The sequence below is a fragment of the Cryptotermes secundus genome, unplaced genomic scaffold (genome assembly GCF_002891405.2).
Source record: "Cryptotermes secundus unplaced genomic scaffold, Csec_1.0 scaffold248, whole genome shotgun sequence".
Classification (NCBI taxonomy): domain Eukaryota; kingdom Metazoa; phylum Arthropoda; class Insecta; order Blattodea; family Kalotermitidae; genus Cryptotermes; species Cryptotermes secundus.
In genome coordinates this window covers 681616-698341 of record NW_019737984.1, presented here as the reverse complement: position 1 = coordinate 698341, position 16726 = coordinate 681616, and the positions used below count along the sequence as shown (strand labels likewise).

Here is a 16726-nt window from a genome sequence, read left to right as displayed (position 1 = left end):
ACTAACACCTAAAATAGACATTTTATGTTTAGAGGTAATGTTAATTCATATATTCACTATAGCCATGTTGATTTGCTTTTATTTTACAACCTTAATATGAAGTTTGTAATAATTTCTTATAAGCTACTTTCTTTATAGAAACATTTTACAGGTACCACACATCTGAATATTATATAATAAAATTTTCTGCTCCTGCGTTATTAATACATGTAATAAAATCCCCAGCTTTAATAGCATTTGTTATTCTGAAATGGACCGAATTAATTGGAGCTGTTTCATATCCAACTTATATTTTTCTCGTTTTATTGCTTCCAATTCTGCATTTTAAACATAATTTATTATGTGATATACATAATTTCATCTTATCCTATCTTCGGTCATGTTTAATAAAAGCTACACAAAAGACTTCTCCAGTCACTTAGTTTAATTTTGTAGATAAAGTTGGCACGTTTGTATATCTTGCTTCCAGACTAGAATTGCGTATTAGCTAGAACATCAAAGAGAAAGGGAAAAGGTGTTCTATTAAGACTACGTAATATAACAGCTAAGTCAAGTTTATGTTTTAGAAGTGAAACTTGGGATATGAGGAAAAGGGAGGTAAGAAAATTATGAAAGCTGCACATATGAGATTTCTTGGAACATTGCGAGGAGTAACTTTAAGAGACACGTACCAAATTGAAAAAATAAAAGAGATCTATTGACATTAAGAATATGGCAGAGGAAGAGAAGAAATATCAATCAAATTGGAAATAACGTGCAAATAGGATGCAAGAGAGTAGATTAGCATACTTATACAAGAAGTTCTGGGAAGAACTAATCTACTTTCCTTTGATACGTACACAGACATCATAGAAAACTTAAAAACAAATAGGAGGGGGACACAGCAATATGATCTCTTAAGCTTCCTGAGAAAAATTATGGGGGGATATACAGGTAGAAGCTAAATGATCTCATAAGCCTAAACCGTTAAGGGGGATACGCAGATAGATGGACACACACAGACAGCAGGGTGATCGCATCAGCCTAAAAAATTTGACGGGATACCCAGACCGATACCCAGGCACAGGCAAGAAGATAGTATCATAAGTCATCTTTTATTTTTTTTTCAAACTAAGGGAAGTAGGCCAACAAGATGTCACACGAAACGTGTACCAAATGTCTAATCACGCTGACTTGCTGACTGACTGACTGACGGGCGGTGAGAAGGATGAGATGGAACCTGGGAGGGCAACCACCCAAATGGGTGGCTCCATAACGGTTGGGGACCCAGCACAGGTAAACGAAAAGTCAAATTATGTACCCTGTAAGATAAAATAAGCCGGTCACGGTAGCCGTGCGGTCTAAGGCATGAACTGTCTTCGCCCGCTCGCTTGGAAGCCGGGATCGTGGGTTCAAATCACACACAAAGCATGGATATTTGGTGTATGTTTGCGTTTATTCTGTGTTTTTGTTGTGTGTGTTTAAGCAGAGGCCTTGCGACGAGCTGATCACCCGTCCAAGGAGTCCTACCGTCTGTAAAAGTGATCACTGAAACTGAGAAATGATCCCTGTGCCCCGAAGTGGCAGCGAGATGCGACAGAGGAAGAAAAAAATATATTTTGATCGATCAGCGATGGGACGCATGTTCACAAATTATTGTTCGCTCAAAATAACCCTGTTAGTTTGGCAAACATTTCGTGAGACGGTTCCAAAAGACAGTTATGTGGGAAGACCCAGAGGTAGTTGGCAAGATGAGTTTTTAAAGTCCTGAACATCGGAACGGGCTTGTGGCACTCTATCCTTGACTTTGAAAGAACAAGGAACGAAGAAAATCCAAAGTCAATAATAGTACGTCCTGTTACGTTGCGTATAGAAGTGTCGAGTTACAGAGCTATTAAAACTTTATATATACTTAGTCGACAGATTTTTTCTCGTGTTCAGTCAAATATTCATTGCATCGAAATTGGTTTACCGATATATAAAAGTTCTAATTCCGTCGATCTCCAGTTTATACTTTCGGTTGCTCTGTACGGTACAAGATTTTTACAATCCATGAAATTCTGTTTAAGCCTGATATAAAGGTAAAGCTGTCCTTGCAACATTCCCTGGAGGCCCATAGGGTTGTGACAAATCGAGACTCCCACATTTTCTAGACAATCGACTCACAGATGGCGGTGAGTTTTTCATTCTTACGCGCCGGCCACTCTTTACCCCAAAGATTCCTGGTGCTCATTTCTGTTAGAGGCTCAGTCAAACCAAGGGCCATATTGCAGCTGGAAGGATTAAGTGAATCGTGAAGCTAACCGCTCTCCCATACGTCTTCATTGCATAGTACACAACTTTACCTTTTAGATACTTCTTGGTGTGCATCTTCCACAGTCATGCCTCATCTGTCCGCATCTACAACGCACAGTGTAATACACATGCCTAAATGTCGACAGCACACTCCCAATGCAGACGTAACACGTAGGCATTCGGCTCGGTTCTGTGTATGACTACATAGTAAGAAATGAAAACCAATTTTTCTATGCGAGGCATCTTGACGCGTTTCTAGAATTCTGAAAGAATTTTTGGAATCTCTGGGGCCATACTGTGATTCTGATGTAGGTTTTCCATGTATTAGGAATGATTTTCATTATCCATCTCTCTCTATCTAGCTACAGCCCTTTGTTGAACCTTAGGCGCTTTTTCAACCTGTAGGACTCCTTGAATGGGGGATCATCCCGTCGCAAGGCCTCTACCTACACACAACAACACAGACACGGAATAAATGCACGAAGACATTCATGCCTTGAGTGGAATTCAAACCAACGATCCAAATGTTCGAGCGTGCGAAGACGGTTCATCTCTTAGACCTCGCGGCCACTGTGGTCTGCTTGATTTTCATTATTGGTCTCAAGTCAAACAGGTATCCATGTCTTGGATCTAACCCTGCAACATTTTAAAATTTTGAAAGAGCCTTGCTCATATCTGAAGTTTCCCATAGAAATGAATCCACTGTGCAATTATGTACTCGAACACATGCCATTTTGAGACCCTTGAAATTATCTGCTTATAATTTGTCGATGGTTTTTCCAAGGGTTTTCAGGATATAGACCTATGTATTTATAAAATAAAATTTAGTGAAATAGATAAAATATTAAATCGATTATGTAATACCTAAATGCTTGAATATTGAAGTATTCATTTCTGTAATAAAAAGGAGGGGTCTCTGCAGTATTCTTATACTTAATTGTACTCATTGAAGGAAAAATAATTTCTATCAATTTTTCTCTACGACACTGAACAGCGGTTTAGTCAAACGTCAAACGAGACTTTCACTGTCTTTATCCTTCGGTGTCATGTAATATTCTTACGAAAATGAATGTTTTCTTCCCTCCAAGCAATCATTAATGACTGAGAGACGAAACATTTTTATTATAGCTTTAAAATATAAATATATTGGGTGCTTGTCCTGAATGTTTCATTCATCTCCTTCAGCTGCTTTCATTATACGTGGTATTGCTGCAGGACAGTTCATAGTCCGTTGATATAAGAGATGATAGCCTCTAATATTACGGAAGTATGGGCGGACTAGCTTTCAGAGAAGCACAGTTCTATCACTTTCAGCGATTGAAACTGTAGTGCAGTTTGATTAATACGAGGTGTGGTAGAAATATTGAAGTGTTTTTAAAATGTAATCATATTTTTTTACGAAAAGTAAAGTCTTTCATTTTGAAAACGTATTTCCTTTCTGTGGTGCACGCGGTAGCGTAGTTGGTTGACGCACTGTGTTACAAGCAGAAAGGTCGCGGGTTCGATTCCTGATGAGGTGGATTTTTTAATCGACCTAATCATTCCAGCCGCACTATGACCCTGGGGTCGACTCACCCTATAACAGAAATGAGTACTGGGAATCTTTCTGTGCGGCAAAGGGTGTCACCTACATCTCTGATCCGGTTGTCTAGAGAAAATGTGGGAGCCTTGACGTCTCACAATCCCTTGGTCCTTCACAGCCTCTTACAGGGGTAGCTTTACTTTTTTACCTTTTATTTAATTTCTGCGCTTTTTGGTTTTTTAGTAGTTTGATTTTTCTAAATACGTCATTTAGAACTGTTTTCAATGACCAGCAGAGATGGGGTGGTCAGGTAGGTCTCAGTATCATAGCTTGATAACCTGCGATTTAATCATTTCTACAGATATCTGAAGCAGTTTGGTTCGAATATTATGCCAACAGAAATCACTTAATCACTGCATCTGTGAGCTCTATGTGCTGCCATTTAAATTCACTTAATCCTAACACTATGACTTACATGCTGCTTATAAAGTATGATTCTAGTGTGTGGAGCGCAGCATATTTAATTTTACTACAATCTACTGCTGCATGTCATCCAGGCCGGCTCTGAGGCCCAGTCAGCCTCCTATCGAATGGCTACCGGGGGTTAAAGCTGCCGGTGCATGAAACTGACCATTCGCCCCCAACTAGTGCCAAGATCAAGAAAACGTGGGTCCGTACATCCACTCCCCCATACTTCTTCCTGGCATGCTGAATTAGTTAAGCAGAGGGAAAACTTTACCTTTATGTCGTTTAGATGCCCATCCAATGGAATGCACAGGGGCATGCGAGTTGAAAATCTGTGCAACGCTTCCATGTGTGTCCCACCTGAAACGTGGCTGCCTACCATAGGCTCTATCTTTTAGGTGCTTCAAGAGAAGGAAGTCTGGTGAAGGAGGAGGCCAGGACACGTCATGGTAGTGTAATGGCCCTTGTTCGAATGAAGATCTGTATGGCACGCACTTACCGCGTCACTGCCCAGCGCTGTATGGCGAAGTGAACGGCAGTCGCCTCTGCATACCGTAACACAGAAACGCGTGATTAGTTTTAAAATGCTTCACTGTTTCTGTCGAACTCTGTATTACAGTAATCCGTTATTGAATAGCATCAAAGTTCTTATTCCTACACGCCACACGTTTATCGCATACAAATAAAGCGAAAGTTGCTGCATGGTCATTATTTCGCCACCTCCCCTTCATTTGTCCTTTGTTCGTAATTTCCACCGATACTTATCTTTAGAGAGGAGTCGGGATAACGACGGGCTGGACCGCTAGGGTTCGATTCCCGATAGGGCAAGATTTTTCTTTTGTCCACGGCGTCCTGACCGGCTCAGGGGCCTACCCAACCTCGTGTCAAATGGGTGCCGAGGGCTCTTTCCCGGGGGTGAGGAAGCAGGGGTGTGAAGCTGACCACTCACCACCTTCTAGTGCCGAGGTCAAGAATGGTGGAGTTATAACTCAATTCTCCCCATATGTAATGGCATAGATCTTACTTAATTACGCGGGTGATCAACTTTACCTTTTATATGTCTTTATAGTTTTCTAATACGCTACGTTTCCAAATTCTTCATTTCGTTCGCTTTTTTATTACAGTCTACCGTACGTGAACTGTGTAAGACGTGTAAACATCAGAACCAGCCAGTTCGCGGTGCGGGTTTTTGTGCCGAAATGCGTATTTCATTTCCCGTGTATTGATATTTCGTCCCTTTCTGTGTAGACATTCTTTGTGAAGCTTCATCCATAGCAAACAGTGAGGAAATGGAGCTATCATTCGTTAACGTTTTTATTTAAAGAACGCGCTCTCTTTTTGCCGTGCTTGTATCATCGCAGGACTTTTTTATTTTATTTTATTTTAGGACGTATCTTATTTAGAATGCTGAAGCTACAAGGAATCGAATAGGTTGACTCCCCAACAACGATGGATACATCTCCCGTTCCTGAGTTGCATGGGCTTTCCCGAGTCTTTACGTGGTTCCTTCCAGTCACTCTTAGCCTTTTGGAAGACATGCCTTACATAAACACAGCAACACTCCTGTATGTCTCTGGTTCCTTCTCCTTTTATTATAATGTTAGTCGACACTTTCACCTGATGAGGATATGTACCGTCACATGACCTCGTGCACCTTTGCCGCGTTTTCAGTTTCTTAATCTATACGCAGTGGATAGGACTCTTTTGACGGGGGATTAGCCCGCTGCCTACACACAGAATAAACGCACACTGACATCCATGCCTTGACTGGGATTCGAACCGACCATCCAGTGTTCGAGTGGACAAAGACGGTTCATCCTTAGACCACGCAACCACTGTGATCGGCTGTGAAATGATATACATAATGAGGAGTTTCATAACTTGTTCTCTTTTTCCTTGGCACTACAGCCCCAGTGGACCTAGGCCTACCTCCATGAACTTCTCCGTTCACTTCGGTTTTTCTAGATCTTACACGTTCGGTAGGACTCCTTGGGCGGGTGATCAGCTCGTCACAAGGCCTCTACCTGTATACAAACACAGAAAAACGCACACATACAAACTAAACATCCATGCCCTGAGTGGAATTCGAAACCACGATCCCGGTTTCCAAGCGAGCGAAGACAGTACATGCCTGAGACCGCTCGGCTACCGTGACCGGCACTTGTTCTCTTCTTCAAATATAATTAGAATGGTCAAGTAAGGAGGATGAGGTTGGCAAGGCATGTAGCACAAATGGGGGAGAAGAGGAATGCATATAGGATATTAGTGGGAAAGCTAGAAGGAAAGAGACCACTGGAAAGATCAAGACGTAGGTGGGTGGGCAATATTAAAATGAATCTTAGAGTGATAGAATGGGTTGCTATGGATTGGATCGATGTGGCTCAGGATAGGGACCAGTGGAGGGCTCTTGTGAACACGGTAATGAACCTTCGTGTTCCATAAAATGCTAGGAATTTTTTGAGTATATGCAGAATTGGCGGCTTATCAAGAAGGGCTCAGCTCTATGGAGTTAGTTAATTAGTTCTTAGCCGTCGAATTTATTTAGAATAGTTCACTATGTCCTACAATACTCGTTTCCACAGTTGGCTTCGATGGTTTTGGTGATTCTGTTTTGTTAGGATGTAACCAGTATCGGTATCAAAGCCTGTCATTTTGTAGAAGGTGAAACAGGAAAAGCGGTGCAAAAAAAGAAGAAAACCCAAGACAAATGTGTGTTTCCCGTGGTTCATGCTCATTATTCTACTCTCGTTATTACACGCGGGAGATCCTCATCTTTAGATTAGCTTGGACCTTGGCCTCCGTCTAGTTTGGTTGCGTGGATTATAGAAAGACAGACACATGTTTACTTTTGTATCAGTTCTTCCTAGCGTGTAGAAATTGTTTTGCCTGTAACACGTCCTGAGAAGAACATTATGAAATGCAAATCATTGTAGTAGTTACTATAGGATTCTGACGATGGTGTATAACACACTGATATATTGGTTTTTTTTACTTTATCCATCGTCCTGGTTTTTAAGATAACTAATAAAAACACGACGTTTCGGAAACTGGATCTGTTTCCGTCCTCAGGTGAAGGAAAACACCTATTAGGTTTCCAAAACGTCGTGTTTTTATTAGTTATCTTAAAAACCAAGACGATGGATAAAGTCCAAAAACCAAATATATCAGTGTGTTATAAACCATCGTCAGAATCCTATAGTAACTACTTGTATAACCGGTATTTACCCTTCTTTTAGAATAGGTGTTTTCCTTCACCTGAGGACGGAAACAGATCCAGTTTCCGAAACGTCGTGTTTTTATTAGTTATCTTAAAAACTAGGACGATGGATAAAGTCCAAAAACCCAATATATCAAATCATTGTAGTGTTTACCGATGTTCCTTGGTCAGCCAAATGCATATAGCTTCAGCTTTCTGCGTCCATATTTGAGGGATACTGACTCTGAAACAAAATAGCATAATCATGTGACCTATTAATTTGGCGACATTTCTTTCATTCTTCCTCTGCTTCATCTTTATATCTATCAGTCGTTCTCTCGGTTTCTTCAAACTGTGTTTCATGTTTAGTTTTTTATTTCTTTTGTTTCCTTTCATCATATCTCATGTATTGCCTGAATTCTGAATTTTCCACTAGAAGGCTGAAGGCATGCTTATTAAATGTATTGCTGCCTTGCAACTGTAACCCATAAAATAGAATCTGTTTTTATTATAAGCACTGCAGTATAACTGGAAGTTGGGATGCTCTGTTGGTATAGCGAGTAGGCTATAGGCTGAGTTGCCCAGGAATCGGGGTTCGATTCAAGGCAGGAACAATACATGTTTTTCTTCCCCATAACGTCCAAAGTTGCTCAAGGCCCCACTCAGTCTCCCGTTTAATTGGAACCGGGGCCTGTTTCTCCACGGGGAAAAGCGACAGGGCGTGAAGCTCACCACCTCCGTCTAGTTCCGAGGTTAAGAATAGTGGAGTTATAATTCCACTCCCCCATACATCTCTATGGGGCACGCGGTAACGTAGTTGGTTGAGGCACTATGCTACAAGCCGGAAGGTCGCGGGATCGAATTCCCATTAGGTTGATTTTTTCAGTTTACCTAAACCTTCCAGCCGCACTATGGCCCTGGAGTCGGCTCAGCCTCTAATAGATATGAGTACCGGGAATATTCCTGGGGTGTAAAGGGCGGCCGACGCGTAAAGCTGACAGCCTTACCGCCATCTATGAGACGATTGTCTAGAAAATGTGGAAACCTCGACGTCTCAAAACCCTATGGGCCTCCACGGCCTGTTATAGGGATGACTTTACTTTTACCTGCGTTATTATGGCTTGGTTCTCAATTAATTAAGCACAGGGATACAGTTTTCCATATGCTCTAGTATAAATTATAATCGGAAAGGTTTTATTAATGAACTAAGTGACTGACACACACATAATCTAAGCTGAGTGAGACCAATAGTTAAAGGATTATAGAAAAGGGTTAAGACGGAATCCATTGAACCGCTCCTTACCGAAACCTCTCAAGACTATTGATTCTCTCTCTCAGTTTCATGATCATTTTCTGCAGACCGTAGACTCCTCGGACGAGTGATCCGCTCGTCGCAAGGTCGCTACCTGAACACGGGACAACACAAACACAGAGTAAACGCATACACACCAAACATCCGTACATTGTCTGGGATTCGAAACCATGATCCCAGTTTCCCATCGAGCGAAGACAGTACATGCCTTATACCCATCGGCTATCGTGACCGGTTGTCATGACTATATTACGTGTGAACTTAAAATTGTGTAAAACTCTCTCTTTTTAATATCATACTGCATTTTTGCATAAAACAAACTCTGTGGTTTTAGTCCGCAAGCGATCTATACCGACCGAGCGACCGCCGTTTGTCGGCGAAGTTAGTGCCAACTTTAGCGGACAGAGGGTGTCACGTGGTCAGCGCAACGAATCCCCAAGGCCGTTATTTTCGGTTTTCTAGACCGGAGCCGCTATTTCCTTGAAATAGCTCCTCAATTATCCTCACGAAGCCGAGTGGACACCGTTCAAGACCCACTATTTCTCAGAAAATCTGGTAGAGCCGCGAATCGAACCCAGTATCTCTGGATCTGTAGCCAGGAACTGTGACCTCTCGACCAGAGAAGCGGCGTATAATCCTAGATAAGTATTTATGTAGTTCTTTTTAGTAATTTACACATGTGAAAATAATATTACGTCTACTTTAAGTAAGGGCAGCGCTATGTTAATTTCGATGCAGTTCATCTGCATAGTGAGCAGTCTTCGGCTTAGCTGTACACGTATATTCAGCACTGATAATAGTTTCCTCATCACTGAGAAAATCTATTGAACTGGTAACAAGGAATAACCAAGTTAAAGGTCCTTTATTTATTAATATCCAATTTTTTAAGCCTGTGTCATTGCATAAACGTTCCATTAGTTGAACGGAAACAGTTATTTGTAGGTACTTGCCCGAAAGTGTTTCAAGTTGAAGGCGATTTCATTACGTTCACATAAAATATTATATCATTATCAGAAGCAGCTTCATTGTTTAAGCTCTTGTAAAGGCCTGTTCCAGCTTTTAGGTTCAAAAGTGGTTCTCCCATCTTCTACATTGGCGTCCTTGGTTTCTTCTGCCTCGGAATTTGTAATCTGAGAGCAATTTAGGAAATCTGTTTTGTTCCGTTATAAATTTCGTAATTAAATTTTGTTTCGTTTCAGTCCGACCTGTACGATGGAAACAAAGACCTGCCATTTGTGTAACCGCACTTATATTGACATAGGCATATGATTCTTTCAGGTGGTCTGTTTTTTTTTAAGTACACACTTCTTATATGTCATGCATTCAAAAGGAGTATGTGTCTAATTTGGATATGTATTCAGTCTTCATCACTTGTAATTATCATACATTTTTGATAATCATAGAAACAANTTTCATATTTTGTAATTCGCAGAAAACCGTCGACAGACGGACATGATAGGATGGGTTTTCCGATAGACGCATAGACGAGCAAACGAGAGATTTATGTCTAAATACGAAAAGGATAGGCCGTTAATCATGGTTACTTGTTGAGCATCTAAATGTCAAAGTACGTTGACCTATAATATTCCTATCTAGCCGAGCTACCATAGGTCTTATATAATTTGAAGGCTTTGCAATCCTGGTGTGTCCTTATCTCGCCATTATGGCCGTATTTACTCCTTTTGTGGGATATTTTACGAGGCTGTCAGTTTCTCAGATTGCATAACGTCAAAAGGTAATATGATTGATGAATAAGTAGCTGGAGAGGATTTGAAAGGAAGCGGTCTTAGCATAATCAAGGCTAGGCCGCGCCATAGCTCAAGCGGTTAGTCGCTGGGTTCCCACCGCGACGACCCGTGTTCGATCCCGGGTCTGGTTAAGTGGGATTTGTGGTGTACAAAGTGGCGCTGGGGCGGGTTTTCTCGGAGTACTTCGGTTTCCCCTGCAAATCTTCATTCCACCAAGTTCTCCATCATCATAATCAACCGGGGCAGGCTACAGTAGGCCAGTCAGTGGCCGCCGTGCCGAGTGGACACAGCTGGACTCCGGTTCCGTCCCGACGGTTACATGGAGTGCCTAAGTGAAACCGTGAAGAACATCAGTGGGGATAGCCGGTGTCCCAGCTGAGATGCGAACCGAATATCTCTGGAATTCAAGGCTACAAGTTTACCTCTACACCATCCTACAAAGTTGTATTTTTCTGTTATTTGCAAAATAATTGCGAGGGTTGGAAACCCGTACTGCTTTGTATGCCAGAACGTTATGTGTTCATGGGGAATAATAGGAATTTTCGCTTCGAGTTTATAATTTTGTAACGGAAAAGAAAGTATTTGTTGGAAATCCTAATAGACTTTATATAGCCGTATGAGATACGATGGAGTTGACATTTAATATACGTCTGAAATTTCATTTATGGCTGAAGATTACGAAAGCTTAATTTCAGTTAAGTGTTTGTAGGATTTTATTCAAAGTTCCTCTATTTTTATTGGTACATAATTTTTGTTGTTGTTGTAATACGTATTCACTGTCAGATGTTCAGTAGTTATTTGGCAATGTTTATTGATGTGATATTCGCAGCCCCTTTATTTTTTATAGTTTATGGGCTGTTTAAACTAATTGGACCGGCACATCAAATTAACGGGCTATGTAATGATTTTTGTGTTTTTTTCGTCGATAAATCTGAGTTAATTACATAGCTGTCACTCTGTGCGCTCTACTGTTACTGTAACAGGCTCGTCATTTGAGAGGTTCGAAGACCAGGCTCTATTACTATTTCAACAGTACTTTTTTCTATACATTTGCCTATTTCACGGTCGATTGTGGAATTTAAAGCTGTAGACACTAGTCGCATGAGCCGGGATAGCTCAATCGGTATACCAACTGGCTACAGGCTGGACGACCGAGCGATCGGAGTTCCAGTCCCGGTAGGGACAAAAATTTTCTCTTCTCCACGTCGTCCATACCGGCTCTGGGGTGTACTCGGCCTTCTTTCCAATGGGTACCCGGGCTCTGTCCCCGGGTGAAAGCGGCCGGGGCGTGAAGCTCAGCACTCACATCAAGCTAGTGCCAAGGTCAAGAAAATGTGGATCTATACATCCACTTCCCACCCGCCTTCATTGTGCTTAATTGGTTAAGCACGGGGACAACTTTACGTTTTAGGCGCTAATGTCACTGTTGTCTTCCAGCATATATTAAACAAGTTAGGCAATTCCTTATTTCCTGCTTCATGATCCCATGTCACCAGGAACCGATTAAGGTATAGTTCAAGTAAGCCATGACCATTATAAAGCGTAAGAAAGTAATGAGGTTGGTCTAGAAGTAAACACAGAGAAAACTAAGTATATGTTACTGTCTCGTCACCAAAATACAGGGCAAAATCATGACATAAAGATAGGAAACTTATGTTTTGAAAATGTGGCACAGTTCAAATATTTGGGAACAACGATAACAGATCGAAACCTAATTCAGGAGGAAATTAAGAGGAGATTGAACTCGGGTAATGCTTGCTACCATTCAGTCCAGAACCTTTTGTCTTCTCGTCTGCTGTCCAAAAACATAAAAATTAGAATATACAAAATTATGATTTTGTCTGTGGTTCTGTATGGGTGTGAAACTTTATTTCTGAAATTAAGGGAGGAACCTAGACTTAGGTTGTTTGAGAGCAGGGTCTTGAGGGGAATATTTGGACCGAAGAGAGATGAAGTGACAGGAGGTTGGAGAATACTGCATAATGAGGAGTTTCATAACTTGTACTCTTCTCCAAGTATAATTAGAATGATCCAAGTCAAAGAGGATGAGGTGGTCAGGTCATGTAGCACGAATGGGGGAGACGAGGAATACGTACAGGATATTGGTGGGAAAGCCAAGAGGAAAGAAACCACAGGGAAGATCAAGGCGTAGGTGGGTGAACAATATTGGAATGGATCTTAGAGTGATAGAATGGTATGGTATGGATTGGATAGATCTGGCTCAGGATAGGGACCAGTGGAGGGCTCTTGTGAACACGGTAATGAACCTTCGGGTTTCATAAAATGCTGGAAAATTCTTGAGTAGCTGCAGAATTGGCGGCTCCTCCAGAAGGGCTCAGCTCCATGAGTGAGTAAGTAAGTAAGTGATAATGAGGAGTAACCATTACAGTGTAACGTTACTGACCTCTTGTCTAAAATGCCCCCAGTGCTTTCGGGACTCCTGAATTCTGTTAACAATAATCACATTAAATTTCTATAGATTGTTCCATTCTCCTCGTTGAAACACACAAATAGGTGACGCTCTCCCTGTAACAGGCCGTGGATGCCCATAGGGTTGTGAGACGTCGAGGCTCCCACATTTTCTAGACAATCAGCGCACAGACGGCGGTAAGGTTATCACCCACCAGTCGCCCTTTATCTCCCAGAAAGATTTCTGGTACTCATTTCTGTTAGAGGATGAGTCGACGCCAGGGTCATAGTGCGGCTGGAAGGATTAGGTAAATTGAAAAGAAAATCCAATGACATCGGGAATCGAACCCGCAACCTTTCGGCTTGTAGCATAGTACCTTAATGAACTACGCTACCGCGTTCTACTGAAACACACGAATAGATCTTTTAAATACGCCACATAAGATTATTTTTTAACAGTTCATGTAAATGATTGTTGTAGGAGCCTTGTCACAGTAAAAAGTATCAAATATTACAATCTCTTAATATACCGTTATTTTTTTCATGCAGTACGTTTAGCGTCTCTTCTTCGAACTGTGTAATGATGATTTTTTTCCATATTGCAGATGCTGTTGGATGCTGTCCAAGTCCATGATTTCGCCTCAGAATTTCGAAGGTAAGTGAATGTCTATATTAATCTTAGTGGTTTCACTTTTAACATCGGAATTCATTTCTTTGTCCTGATTACTTCTAGCTTACTCACACAAATCCTTTCATGATACAGATTCATAAGAATTCAATTTAGAACACTGCCTTCCGATTTATATATTTATATCTTTATTTTCGTTCCGTTTCATGACGAAGTAATGTCGTTCGGATATGGGTGCAGACTTTTTTAAGTTTTGTGTGCTAATTAGGTAGAATTGTTCGGCGACTATCTTAAGTTGTTAAAAGCGAGTGTGTGTCTAATCACCAAGTCCGTCTGTTGCACCCTNTTGTTAAAAGCGAGTGTATGTGTGTGTGTCTAATCACCAAAGTCCGTCTGTTCCACCTTGTTTCTCCCAAATGGAGCGTCATACAAAACATTGGAGAGACAAGCCAATTGTTAATTTTATTGCTGCGTTCATGACTTCGAGTCCAATCCAATTTAAATCTCCATTATGTCCTCCTTAAGCAAAGCATCGGAATCGTGACAACGTTGATCACATAAATTTCGTATGATTTATAGTAACCATGGTAACGCAAGTACGTGAACTTAGTATGTTTTAGAGTAACCATTGTAATGAGAAGCTTTTACGTTAGATTATTGCGTGATGTATAAAAAAAAAATTTCTGAAATTGCAGTGCAGGTTTTTCTGCGCTGATGAACTTTTTACATTAAAATAATATACACAAGTATAATTAAGTTCTCGTTTATCATTTTTATTTAACATAATTTCGTATAATCACGTTAATGCAGTGAAGTTACGGGAGATAAGACGGACCAATTTGGAATTAGTGTTCAGCGTTTCGGAGTCTGTCTTCATCTCCTTCACCACGGCTTGGCGTCATGTACGCTTAAGAAACGTACAGCCACAAGCAGCAAGATGACAGTCTGACTTCACCCCACTGTTCCCTCGGCGGTGCGCGCTGGAACAACCGAGACCGTACTCTGCTTCATAAATAATGACATGCGGACGAAATGCTTGTCAAATAATCGCGTGTTTGGTATTTTACGGTGTAGTAGAAGTGGCACTCTTTTTTAATGATATACCCACTCTTCTTGTCAGGGCCAAAAGATTTTTCTCTAATTCACAGCGTCCAGACTGGCTCTGCGACCCACCCAGCCTCCTCTTCAGTGGCTACTGGAAGTTATTTCCCAGTCGGTAAAGCGGCCAGGGCTTGAAGCTGATCACACACTTCCATCTACTGCTGACATCAGGAATGGTGGAGTTATACGTCCACGAGCCCATGTCTTCATTTCGTTGTGCTTAATTAATTAAGCACAGGGAACAAATTTGGGATCCCGGATAACACAGTCGGTATAACGAGTAGCTACGGGCTGGGCGGCCGAGGAGTCGGAGTTCAAGTCCGGTAGGGGCAAGACTTATCTTTTCACGTCGTCCAGACCGGTTTTGGGGCCCACCCAGGCTCCTATCTAATTGGCACCGGGAGCTCTTTCCCCGGGGGTAAAGCAGCCGAGGCATAAAGCTGACTTCTCATCTGCAACTAGTGTTGAGGCCAAGAATACATGGATTTATGCGTGTACTCCTCCATACGCCTCTATGGCGTAGTACTTAATTAGTTAACAACTGGAACAAATTTGCCTTGCCTTTTAACTTGTCTTCTCGAGAGAGAGAAATGTTAAGTGCCAGTAATATGAAACTAAATACGATCATTAGTCCCTCCGAGGCTCGAAGCCAAACATTGTTGTGCTGCCTGGACTGTTACTCTGCTCACTCATCACTCATGACATCAGCTCCTGATGATGGAGACCGAAATGGTGTCTGAAACGTTGGATGCCAACTCCGCATCTACAAGGCTGATCGCCCGAGAAGGCTTGAATGCATGCCGAGACTGTACTCATACCACAGTTGTCGTCTTTGTAGACTTTTGTCCTACACAAAGAGATATTCGTTTTCTTAAATAAACTCGCGGTTGAATTCGTCATGATAGAAATTACGTTTTTATTTAAATTTAAATTTGAACGAGATTAAGGCTGGAAGTAAACCAATATATGATGTTGCTGGTAGATAAAATGCACAGACTACCATTTCTGCCCTAATATTGCAGTGGGAGGCAATGCACAGTGCACGAGTATCTGGAGAGTATAGTGTGGAGGACAGCAACAGCTGAGCCTGTATATGATTTTGTATTTCAACGTTGGGTCCCGTGTCAAATACCAGTCTTCATTCTGTTCGCTACCGATCTCTGTGGTGCATATTGCAAAACTGATGTATTGATAGGACATCAGGAATATCTGCTCTTCAAATAACCGTCATTTCTAGAATCGGATCTCTTGTTTTGCCTTTTCCTTTATCGATGCAACTGTTGGCTCCGGTTGATGCAAGAACACACAATCATTTTTGAATGTATGCACTTAAACTGTGAGTGTGCAGATGTGTTTGTATTCTTAATGATTTTATATTATATACAGAATCAGCTTCATCTAGTCAAAATAATCAAAGCACTTATCGCTGGAGGGCCACGCGGTAGCGTAGTTGGTTGAGGCACTATGCTACAAGCCGGAAGGTCGCGGATTCAAGTCGCGATGATGTAATTGGATTTTTTTTTCAATTGACCTAATCCTTCCAGCCGCACTATGGCCCTGGGGTCGACTCACCCTCTAACATAAATGAGTACCGGAAATCTTCCTAGGGGGTAAAGGGCGGCCGGCGCGTAGGGCTGACAACCTTGCCGCCATCTATGAGCCGATTATCTAGGTAATGTGGGAGCCTCGACGTCTCACAACCCTATGGGGCTCCACGGCCTGTTACAGGGATACCTATACTTTTTTATTTACTTTTTACTTGTCGCTGGAACTGAGTGTGTAGCATAACGTGCTCATTGCGTCCAAGAATGTCTTTCAGGTTTCATTTGTATAAACGTGTAGCGTTTGTGACTCTTATACTTTTTGTGCCCTTTGTGTTTTTACTTTGAAACACATTGAAATTACATGTAAAATCTAACGTTGGGATTATCTCGTATGACATAGCCATAATAAAATAGTTGTAATTCCCTCGCCTATTTTTTTTATTGCTAGTGGGGTGGGACTAAGTCCCTTGTACTGCGGCCACTTCTGGCCTATTGTACTAGCCCCAGATGATAGGTGAGGGTGATTG

At 41.6% G+C, this 16726-nt stretch overlaps 1 long non-coding RNA gene across 1 annotated transcript in view; it reads left to right on the top strand.

Annotated features, from left to right (window-relative positions):
- The window catches only part of LOC117282802, a 173932-nt gene that overhangs the window by 109161 nt on the left and 48045 nt on the right, over positions 1-16726 (top strand). Inside the window, exon 3 of the long non-coding RNA XR_004513683.1 lies at positions 13532-13581. This is a non-coding gene — a long non-coding RNA (uncharacterized LOC117282802). The remainder of the gene's footprint in view (positions 1-13531; positions 13582-16726) is intronic.